The following is a 12489-nucleotide window of genomic DNA, read 5'->3' on the forward strand; positions in this document are numbered from 1 at the left end:
TTCATGGAAGTAATGTCTTTACCTAATGTGCACTGTGGTGCCTAAATGGGAAGAACTTTATAAATACTTGCTGAATAAATGATCATTATGTGTTTTCTGCCCTTTGTTGAGGATGAATCTTTAGTCTAAAATGATTTTCAAACCAAGAGCATTTGATTTTTAGTGAATATAACTATCACAGTTACTGAAAAAAAGAATATTCTAATAAAGGCCTGAAAAGACATAATGGTCTATAGGAGAATACAAATTAACAATGTGATTCACTCTTAGGTAACTCACTAAATAGCTCAGATGACTTTGATGACACAGTCTCTACTCTCTTCATTTTGAGCTAGAAAATAGTGTAAATGAATTAGTATGTTATTTTTGTTTTTAAGTTAGGCAATTTTAAATGTTGATATGAATTTTTGCTTTATAACCCACATGTATATTATATGTCATCTGGTATGTTTCAAAATCTAAGAGAAATTAGTAATAAGGATTGACACAATTCGGTAAATACATATTAAAAAGACTCTCTTGTCTTGAAGTACCTTTTGGTTTGGTACAGTGGTGTACTTCTGAGGAGAAGACTGTAGGACCATCTCCTACTTTCCTCAGATAGAATTTATACTATTTTGTTACTTCCTGGAGTTGATTACAGTATTTTGCCAAATTGATAGAAGATTTACAGCCTCTTCTCCTTCTATCTGTAAAGGGTTTTATTATGTTGTTATAAATGTTGATCTGAATTTTGAATTAGCATAATTGAGAAGTTGGTTGGGGCAATATGGACAAGCAAATCTAAGATGTCTCACAAGAGAAACTAATAGAGATCCGATTTGCACACAGCCTCATAACAAATGGGCATCTCAAGCCAGTTTTTCTGTGTGTCTTTATTCAGGAGTTGCCATTTTGTATCCATACCACTTATAGTAATTGAGGAAATATCTGATCAGATACAGTGACTAGAAGAAGCTGCTTAGCATTGTATTGAAAACACAGGCTGCTAGGATGAGCTCCTGCATTCTTTCCTCCCGTTTTGAGTATATTATTGAACAAGACTATGGAGATCTCTTCTACTAGAGACTCATTCCTTTTTCCAATTTGAGTAAAAGATTTTGAGGAAACAATAATAAAATTCACTCAGGTACTTTGCTTAAGTACCTTTCTGTCCTGTGTCACTTGGAATGGGTGAAATATTTTTGATTATTTAAAAAACTTTGTAAGTAAAATATCATACATTGATAGTACTAAGGGTTTGAGCTCCTATAGAAGAGAGAAAAATTGGAAGAACCCCTGAGAATTTCCAGATTTAAATTCTGTCTATATCTATATAGATTTAAAAATTACAACCTTTTATTTGCCCTGCTTTTAGTCATTGAGAAATATAGAAGATATGATTAGTCAAAGTAGAGGCATTTACTTGCCATTGGAGCTTAAGTTCCAGAAACTTTTCATGTCAATAATTGTGTCTAGACTGTTGGACCCTGACCACACATACCCAGGTACAGTACATTGATCACATTTGTTAATGGGATAGAAAATTTTGATTTTTCTAGTTGAATCTATTCCAGAAGTTGGTAAGGGAATAGACAGTTGGAGGCACAGATTGATTGGATCGATGTAGGGGGAGGAAATTCCTCTAGAGATGTAAAACCATCAATGGGAGATCTCAGAATGAAATGACACAGACGGACATAATGATTGCCAATGTGGAATGATATATGTGCTGATGGTTTATTTCAAAATTGGACTTGTGTCTTTTCTGAGAATTAATTTCTCACCCTGCTCTCAGATTCAATCTGATTTGAAGTCTTTTGAAAAAATCAAGAGAACAAAGGAGGCAGATTCCAGTTTTACTCGATCACAGCTCAAGCCCCAGTGCTGAGAGTAGCATCAAGCATCTGGTAGGAACTCAGTTAATGTTTGTGGAAAAAATTAACAAATAATTGCTATCCTTAGAACCTGGTCCCATTGTCCTACTGATAAGGCACATTACTTCAATTTCTGCAAGATGCCTAGGAATGTAAGAATATCAATTTAAGTGAAGAGGTCCATCTGGCTTTAACCAGGTAATTTCTTTCAAGGTACTTAAGAAAACCTCTGAAAAATGTATTGGAAAAATATATAAGAAAAATATATGCCTGTTGCTAACTTTAGAAGAAAAAAGGACTGGTTAGACTTAAGGAAAATCTTCAGTCAAGAACCACTTGTTTAAGGCAATTTTCTTTGAGTTTGTGGTTTTCCCTATGGAACCATATCTAACACCGAATCTGGTCTCTATGATTAGCTAGAGGGCACGTAACATTGCTGTCACAGGACAAAAAAGACACTTTGTGAATGGAGATAAACCATGGAAAACAAGTATGTGGAGAAGCTAAAGCTTAGTGGAAGTTATGAGAAAGTTTAATGGAAATGAGACGACATGCACATCCATTCGAATCATAAAAAATAACAATTGTTAAGACTTTAGAAGAGAGAACTCTCACACCATTCTGTGGATATAATGAGCTAGTACAAGTCACTTTCTGTGTGTGTTGGAATGGGGGTATATGGAGAGTTGAACCCAGATGTATTTTACTCCTGAGGACATTCCCAGACCTTTTTACTTTTATTTACTTACTAATTTTCAGAGGGTGATCTTGAACTTGTGATCCTCTGGCCTAAGCCTGCTGAATCACTGGGATTAAGAGTGTGTATCACCTTGCCCAGCACAAATCATATTTTTGAAACTGATATTTTAAAAGCAATCTGTGGATTCTTAACAGAATTAAAAGTGCATTTCTTCTATGTCATTATAGGTAGCACTTCTGGATAATGAAACCAATTCATTCACAGATTATAAGGGACATAAAGATACTTATTCTGGTTGAGATCATAGTAGTGGAGAACTGGGGCAGGGGATATAGTTGAGTGTGGTACAGTGCTTGCCTAGCATGTCTGAGGCCCTGTTGGATCATCAACACTACAAACAAATAGACAAACAAAAAGACACATAATAGTGGGAAACTGTATCTAAACTAGATGTGCTTCCCTTGAGAAGGTGATAAATAAAATGTGACCGATACATACTAAGGTATTCTCTGCAGCAGTTAGAATACACATGTGGACACTCAAATTGTGCATGGAGCCACATTAGTAGAGCTCTAGCAACAAGTGAAAAAAGAAATGATGAAATAATAACATTCAAAACAAAACAGTGCATTTATTGTATAAAGACACTCGAACTAAAAACAGAGGGTAGTAGAAATAAGGATTAGCAATCAGAATGGAAAAATAGAATAAGATAAAACAATAGAGGACACTTACATGGATTTGTGCTGACAACATGTTGTGACATGAGGGGAAGGTTCTCACAGTGCTCAATATCCAAATGCCACTGCCTCCCCCATCATAGTCAACCACACTGTCAGCTCAATTCCCCATGAGAGAAGCATAGTCTCTTTTAGTCTCTTTCCTCTGATTCACCATTAAAAACACACACAAATATATATTTAAGCGTGGTCTTCTACAAATATTGTGTATTCTGTCTACTCAGATAAATACCTAAGCAAGGATTTTCTGTCATCTACTTGAGCTCTTACAATTCACCTGAAGTGATGTGAGAGGTCCCAGTTTTTTGGCTAAGAGAGACTTCATTTCTCTCCCTCACTGGAAGACTTTAACAATTTAATTGCTCATTTCCATTCCTGTGTTAAAGGAGTGAGACATTGTGTTGACCTTCTTCAGTTGAAATTTATCTATTAGTGTTGTTCTGTTCCTAAGTCTTTGCAATGACAGTTTATGTGGATCTGCATTCATTGATCACAATAGATTCTTTTTGGTATGAAACTAATGAATCCTACCATTTTATGGTAAAAATAAAAGTCCTCCAACTCTGCAAACTATTCAAGATGGTCATGAACTGGGGTATACAACAGTACTCAGTTCCATTAATTTTTCTATATTTCTCTGATGTGTAATTAAATGTAAGGAAATTTTTCTGCAGAAAGTGTTCAGAAGAATATAACTCTTTCTAATCTCTATTAAAATCACTTATTTTTTTTTTTAAATTTTTATATTTAGAGTACAAGAGGCAGAATACCAATCACCTCTGAGAGGAGATTTTATTCCTTAATCTGAAGTGTCACGTTTTACTCTGAATTCAAAGGAAGAATAAAAAGGAAAACAACATTTTTCCCTCTTCATTTTTATATCTTAATGAAAATTTGTGTATACACTTTTTTTTCTGTAACAAAAAGGAGAAAGCTCAAGAAAAAGATATTAGCAATAAATCTCATGAGTTTTAATGTCTTTAATTTTAAAATCCTGGCTTCTGACTTTGTAATTCAGAGGAGGAATTGTTGCTTGATCAGGCTCAATCCCCTAGATGAGCAAAGATTTATTTAGGAAAAAACAGCAAGTTTCTGAGTCTACCTTCTTAATCTGAAATTAGGTATAATTTTCAGGTATGTTTGAAAGAGTAAATGAGATAATGTGTAAAATATTTGTTTATTATACATAGCATATGGCAAGGATATGCAGTACAGTTTGGTAACTATTTTTTTTAATTCCCCTTAGGGTCTTAAAAATACTATCAGTTTGTTGATGGCATGTCACAGAGTGTGAAGGAAACAAAAAATGTTAACTAAAGTTAATTTTTGAAACATGACACATTAAACAGGAGAATATATTCAAATTTTGCTCTTTTTGATAGGTCAATATTTAGAAAATATGGTAATATTATAATCCTCATGATTGGAATTCTAAAAGACTCCTTTCAATTTCTTTGATATTTAGTTGCTTATTTGCACCTTTTGTTGACACCATAATAATATCATCTAGAATTTACATCAACCAGTTGATAAAAAGTATCCTTTATCCAGTAATTTTTTAAGAGTGTGAAATTATTGCCACTGAGTTTTGATTTTCTTTAAAACAACTATTGGCAGGAAATGAAGTATTTATTTGAAAACTGGAAAAATGTTTGTATTATGCCATACAATTCATAAATACTAAATAAAAGGAAGCATACTACAGTAGGTACAGAACTTGACACTTGAATACATGGGAATAAATATATATCAAGACATGGTTTCTAATAAAAATACACGTATGAATATCAACACTAGGGAAGCCTGTTATTGAAGTATGTACCAGTTACTTGCCATAATTATCATACATCTAAGATGACTATCTTTAGGAAAGCTGTTTTGCTTCTTGGATATCAGTGGGATATTTTCATATATTGAGTTCCTTAGCAGAAAGCAAGATTTCTTGGTAGTTTTGGTCTGATGTGGTGACCATTTTCATTTCCCAAATCAGATTGACAAAGGGCTTTTTGTCTTCATCATTTTCACTTTTTAATCTATGCTAGAGTTCAGAATTTGTACTTATTAAGATATGCAATGTTCAGAATTGGAGACTCATTTCACTGTGATATAATCCATTAGGAATCTAGAAATCCTTTGTTAAAATGTACATATCCCAGGTATTCATTAATAATTATCCATCAAAACCAATAGTATTATCACAATTATCACACTTATCTGGGCTTTTCAGACCATGTGGAAAAATAATTGTCAATGGGTCTTTTATGCTTCAGTATGTGTTAACAGTGAAGTCACTGAATGTCCTTTGTTCTGCATAATTTTTTCAACTATGTTTGTATAGCAACCTACCTTGAAAGACAGAGGGGAGGGGAGGGGAGGGGGGATAGTAGGGGATAGGAAAGGTAGCAGAATACAACAGTCACTAATATGCCATTATGTAAAAATGTGAGTATGTAACAGAAGTGAGTCTGTATTATGTATTTGGGGAGTTCAAAACCCAATTGAGTCGAATGTATGAAAGATGATATGTCTTGAGCTCTGTAATGTTTTGAACAATCAATAAAAAAAAAAAAAGAAAGACAGAGATAGTGCTTTCTTCCAGAGCAGAAGTTTGCTTTCTGTCTCATATAGCAGATTAATATGTTCTACCAAAGCAAAATTTGGCTAGTGTTGCTCACTGTCCATTATAAAGTACTGGAGTTTCCTAAACTTGAGATTCCTCATCATCCAGCTAGAAAACATCCAGCTAGGCCACTATGCATCATCTCCATGTGATTTAAGGGTCAAAGGAACCGACGTGACCATTACTTTGTACTGTTTGATGCACAGTGAATATTAAAGTCTTTTGTCTTTAATCAAGGAGTCTTATATTTTCTAAAAGTATCCATGAAACTGAGTCAGGCCAACTTGTTAGCTTTACAGGTATGATACTATTACAGAATTTTTATAATTCTTGACAGGCCATGAAAGTGATACCCACATGACAGGAAAGTGAAGACAGGGATAGATTTAGAGTATGAGGTAGTTTGTGGTGAATAAATTCACATGGGTTGCCCTGCATGTAGAAAGTGATGGATATTTTTTGTGGGGCAGATACCCAGGATTGAATTCAGGGGTACTCATCCACGGAGCCACATCCGCAGCCCTATTTTTTATTTTATTTTTTAATTTTTTTTTTATTTAGAGACAGAGTCTCACTTAGTTGCTTAGTGCCTTGCAATTGCTGGGGCTGGCTTTGAACTCACAATCCTCTTGTCTCAGCCTCCCAAGCTGCTGAGATTATAGGGGTGTGCCATGGCAGAAAGTGATGGCTATTGAAACCTCAAGGGCAAGTATTAGAAGAGCGGATAATTCAAAAAGAGATGATGGAGAAAGGTTGCAAGACACAATGATGCATTTTATTCCCTAAAGTTCATGATCGAATATCTTTTAATCCCTAGCATAAGGATTTAAGTCTTATACTCAGGCACAATGGCTCTAGAATATGAGGATGGAAAGTTGTAATAATACATCAGTTTATATCTCTGAAGAGATAGGAAATAAATTGTACTGAATAGGCAAACTCTTATTTTAAACAAAGAAAATACTGAAATGAAGCAATACCATCACAGAAAATAATGACATATGCTTCTAAGCTGAATTTCCATGTGAATAAGCATGAAATAAGAGACTGTTCACTTCAATCCATTCCCCTTTCACTTCAATCCATTTTCCCTATAGCAGCTGGAATGATTCCTCTAAAATCCTCATCAGATTTAGCCAGTCTATAGTTCAAAATTCTTCCAGTATATTATCCTCTCTCAAAAATACCTGCAAATTTGCTCCGAATGACTTACAAGGCTCTCCATGACCTGATCTTTTGCAGTTGTGTTGGCCTCATCTATGATCACCCCTTTCCTGTGTTTCTCCTCCCTACCACCCTTGCTATTAATCAGACATGCCAAGATTCCTTTCTTCCTATGGACTTTACACTGGCTATTTTCTCTACCTAAAGCCCCTTCCCCACTTAGATAACCCCCTTGCTTGCTTATCCATGCCTTTTAGATTTCTTGTCACATAATTTTTTAAGAAATATCTTGCTTCTCACTGTCAATAAAATAGCACTCCTTCCTCCAATTGTCCTGTGTTTTGTTAATCACACTTAAAACCACAAGATTTAACATATGTACACATTTATAGGTAACATATAAGTGCACACACATAACCACTTCTAATACTACCTACCCTATCCTAATATGGGTATCAAAAAAACTGCTTTATATGGGTATTAGTTCGGGTGACATTTATCAGTTAGCAGTTGATCATGACCTCATGTACAGGTTTATCAAAAGTTTATCTTTTTTTAAATAAATCTTTAGTTTTATTAAGACATCAAAGTGTGTATGAAGTTTACATTTAAACAAAAATTTCAAGAAACCTAACACATACCTAGAAAGATTTTACAATGTAGTTCCAGATGCAAGTCTAGATGATATCAGTAACTTTTGGATTTCAGACCACGTTTGGGTGTCAGTTAACTCATAAGATTTTTTTCCTTAAAACAAAAAAAACTTTAAAAAAATGTGTTTAAAGTGAACCACTACACAATATGAAAGCTACTCTCCTGAGACCAGGGCTTTTGAAACCACTCAACCCGTAAATTGATTTAATGAAATTTATGCTGTCAGTGACTTAACCCTTCCACCAATGGTCTCAGAGTTCACAGTTAAAAAAGCAAGGTCTCTAAAAATTTCCCTAGTCTTTCCCTAATCTTCCATCTCTTATACTTCCCCTCACCCCAGTACTTTAGCCAGTAGCTTAGATGGATACGCTGATTTTATTGATAAATTTATAATTGTAAAAGAAAGGGTCTTTTCATCTAATTTCAAGAATTAGAACCTCTAAGATAGAATGATCTGCCCATTTATATTCTCTAATTAGAGACCTTCCCATTTCAGTCAGTTTCTATTTCCAAAATGGCAGCTTTGATAACTGATGAACTGGCTTAGTTGTTTGTGGGGAACAACATTAATTCAGGCAGGGAACACCTTGGCTTATAGGTTTCAGGTATTCACAGCTTTGAAAAACAGTCTCTCGTAGTCCTCATCTATGGTGCCAATGACATTTTTTTCTTTTCTTTTTGGAGAAGGTAAAATATTCTGGGTGTAGAACCAAATCATAAATTACTTGTTCTTTCCATTATTTCACCATTTTCCCCAAATTTTAATGAAAATGATCCTATTCATCTCCCTTCTTCCCTGCCCTATCCCTCAAACCTCAAATAATACCGCAACTACACACATGCATGCTGAAAACATGCAGAAGGCTGTGGGTTGTGGAGATATTATTTGAAGATCAACAGTATCTTTTTGCCTTCCCACACACTCAATTCTGCAAACATTTGTCCTTCATAGAAGTCTCTTTATTTTCTCAATATTAAGTGCAGAATGGGTTGCCTTCAACCCTGAGATGGGTGTGCAAACTATACAGCTTGGGTCAGCTTAAAAGTACTTGAATTTCTGCAGGGCACAGAAACCAGACTGTCTCTTCAAAAGACATATTCTCAAGCCACCTTTATGGTGTCAAGACAAGTAGAACTTTTTCCCTCCCCACTTAACCCCACAGTCAGAGGTGACAGGACAGTTAATTCTTGTCATCTTTTTTTGTGACCATCCTTCAAGGGGTAGGAATGCCACGTCAGCCTTTCCTTATAGAAGTATTTGACAACATGTGAGCCTCTGACATTGGCTTTCTTGCCAAGAACCAGGTCAGCCTCTTCAGTTTTTCCATTTCATCAGGAACACGAGCTCTCCACTGGAGTCTGGTGCTCCAATAATCTGCTCAGGCTCCAAGCCCCGGGGCTTTTCAGATACATCTCCTTTATCCTCAGAATCAGAATCAGTTTTAAGCTTGCCTCCCTCTGATTTGTCTGTCTCAAGGGCTGTTTTCTGTTACTGTAGAAACTCAGCAATGAGGTCTGGGCAGTCCAGGTCCTCTTCTCGTTCTCACGGGCTTGTTCTCATAAGAGAAACTCTTCCACTTGAAGATTCCCTCCACTATGCCCCTTACCACCCACTAGACAACAAGAATTTTTTTTCCACCACATATTCTTCTTCCTCTTCTTCTAGTACCTCCTCTACTTTCTTTACTGCCCCCCCACACACACACACACTCACTGCCCTCCAGCTTTCTGGTATAAAGGGTGAGGCTGCTCAGAGCAGCACCCAAGAGTTTAGGAGGAATCAGTGTCATGCTCACATTGCAACAGGCCAGCTGAGGGATGGGTGCCCAGGAAAGCAAAAAGCAGGATGGCCAAGGTGGAGCCACTAGCTCAAGTGGCGTGCTGCAGGCCCTGGTCAGCTGCCCTCCCCACAGCTGAACAAAAGAGCCTCACACTCTCTCAAAAGTTTATCTTTCAACAAAACATCAGGTACCCAACAAATAGAGTGACCACAAATTTACTAGTCAAATGAGGTCAAAGAAATGGTAAGTTTGACCCATTAGGGTAGAGGTAAAATTGGATTGTCCTAGGCAAACCAGGATGCATAGTCATCCTACTGATAAGGAATGCAGGGAAAGAAAAGCTGGGAAGAGCAGCTCCTTCCTGTGCCAGGATTGCTCATTCCACCAAGGTTTTATTCTTCCCTTTATGCTTCAAGACTTACCTTCTACTTCACTTCTGTGATAGCTTTGAGGATACCATTGAGCCTTAAAGCCCCAAAGAAGCAGTCAAGATTATCTCTTTCTCAGACTTATGTATCTTTATTTGTGACCCCTCATGACATAGCACAGTGTCTAACTTCCAACAGACATTCGACAACCCCATTGAATTAACAAATCCATGAATGGAAATCAGCTTCTTAAGGACAGTGCATGTCTATCTGTAAGTGGAGCTGGATTGGATATCAGACCACAACCACCACTAACAGGTTGGTGGAAAGTCAATGCTCTCCTGGTTCTGAGCTTATTATCAGATTTAAAGGTCCTGACTTCTATATCTGAATTAATAACTTTCTGAACTAAAAAATTCCCAGGGAAATTGCATGGTTTTAATTTTTTCTTTTTTTTCTGTTATGATTGCCTATTAAAAACAAACAAACAAACATTTTTACATTATTTCTGAAGGCAAGAATCCAGTAGCCCATCTTTCTAGCAGCCAATTGAGCTACCTGTTTCACTCTCCTCTGGAGCCTGGCAATTAACTACTGCAGGAATCCCTCTGGTCAGGCCTCTAGGAATGCTTTTAACACCAATACTTCTTCAATTTTCTGTGCTGAAGAGGTCTTCACACTTCATTAACCGAGTACCAACTGTGTAGCATAATCTCTTCTGCAAGTTTTTCTCAAACCTGCAGCATATTAACCTTTAGACATTAGAAATCTATCACATAGGTGGTCTTTTTTTCTTGTTTTATTCTTCTGGGTTTTCTTTCTTTCTTTTTCTTTGATTTTTAATTTAATTTAATTTTTTATCAATCAACACCACATTAATTGTCCAGGAATCATCTCTTTTGCTAATAAGAGGGAAATCCCTCACCAAAAAAAAAAAAAGTAAACAACAATTTGTTACCTGATTTCTTTTTGAAGGGAATAGCTTATAAAACCTGAAAAATCATTTTCTTTAAGAATGTTAAGAGAAGCTTGAGAGTAGGAACCATTGTCTTATTATCTACCTACCATAGAATATAGTTGATGCTGGATAAATACTGAGTACTCAATAGTATTTAGACCTGAGATGTCTCATATGGAAACTACTAACTCAGGTGGCTGGTTCAAGGTAAGAAGTAATACAGTGAAAAATCAACTCCAAAATTTAGTATGTAAAATAAGGACTTAAAATACGTTATTTATAATTTTATATTGATTACATGTTCCAGTTGTTCTTTTCAGGTTTTTTGGTCACAGCAGCAAAAACAAACAAACAAACAAACAAAAAACAAACTCAAACATTTAACATACTTGCCAAGAACTTTGTGGCTTACTTATGAGCAATTAACATTATTAGGAAGGCCCTTTGTTCAGAAACTCTTTTACCTTACCTGCAACAAATAATGCTCAATACAACCTGGCCTGGCTTGCAAGCCTGTGGGTCATACTTGTGTTTCAATTAAGGAGAGGCATTTAATTCTTCTGGAAATTTCTTCAAGGCCTTAACCCATAGTAAACACATATTCCAAAGGCTACCTAGCTCTGCCATATAACACTCAAAGTCTCAGAGTCAGATAACCAAACTTTCAAATGTGTCTCATCTCAAGATCACTTCTAGTCTCCAGTGTAGGGTGTCTGTGGGTCATGAAAAGACTCTTCGCTTGAGGGGTTCACATATAGCTGATAACTTCCAGGATATAAACACGAAGAAAGGAAAATCAATACTCTTTTTTATTTCATTTCCTTTCTTCCTTCTACCAAAAGTAATCTTTTTTAGTCTTCATTGCCTTATTCTTTCTTCAGTTTATCTTCTTATTACCTCTTTGCCATTTGTACCTCAGACTAAATCTCTGAGATGCAGTCCTCAATTTGCTCATTGTGTTAGTTGAAAAACTTCTGAGACTGTGCAGTTATCTTTCACATACGCATGCATCATTAATTTATTATCCACCTCTAATAATGCAGGCTCCCACACTTCAGCATGCATCAGAATCACTGGTGTTTTATTAAAATTATTTTCTGAGTTGGCAGGTGTGGGATAGGGAAGGAGAATTTACATTCGTAACAATTTTCAAGGTGATGCTCATACTCTTTGCCCAAGGATCATACTGAGAATGGATAATAAGCAAAGCTGTTTGGGGTCATGATCATAAACCCTATTTGAAATGATAAAAATGCTAATATTAATTTCTGCTTAATTATCTGGCTATTGCATTTCAATTAAGATGCCCAACATTGAGATTCTGATGACTTGACTAAACTGTGATGGTGTCAACTCAACGTCCAGTTTAGTCTATAAACCACAGCAGTAAAGACTGGTGGACTAGTTAAGGAATATTTTTTTTAATGCTTTGTAATAAAGAATACCTGGATTCTGCAAAGGAATCCTTCTACCTCTATTTCCAGGTGTCTGATGTGAGCTTACTAATTAAAATTTAGAATCTATAGAATGTTGCTTAGAACTGCGGGGATTTGTCATATTTGGATCAAAATAGGAAACCTTTTTAAAAAATCCTGATAATCTTTCCACCATTTTTAATATTTAACTTAATGAGAAAAAAAGTACAAGA

At 35.8% G+C, this 12489-nt stretch overlaps 1 pseudogene; it reads right to left on the reverse strand.

Moving 5' to 3' along the window:
• Positions 1–287: 287 nt before the first annotated feature.
• LOC101958462 (chromobox protein homolog 1-like) overlaps positions 288–12489 on the reverse strand; it is a 29760-nt pseudogene continuing 17558 nt past the window's right edge.

The sequence above is a fragment of the Ictidomys tridecemlineatus genome, chromosome 8, assembly GCF_052094955.1.
Source record: "Ictidomys tridecemlineatus isolate mIctTri1 chromosome 8, mIctTri1.hap1, whole genome shotgun sequence".
Taxonomy (NCBI): Eukaryota; Metazoa; Chordata; class Mammalia; order Rodentia; family Sciuridae; genus Ictidomys; species Ictidomys tridecemlineatus.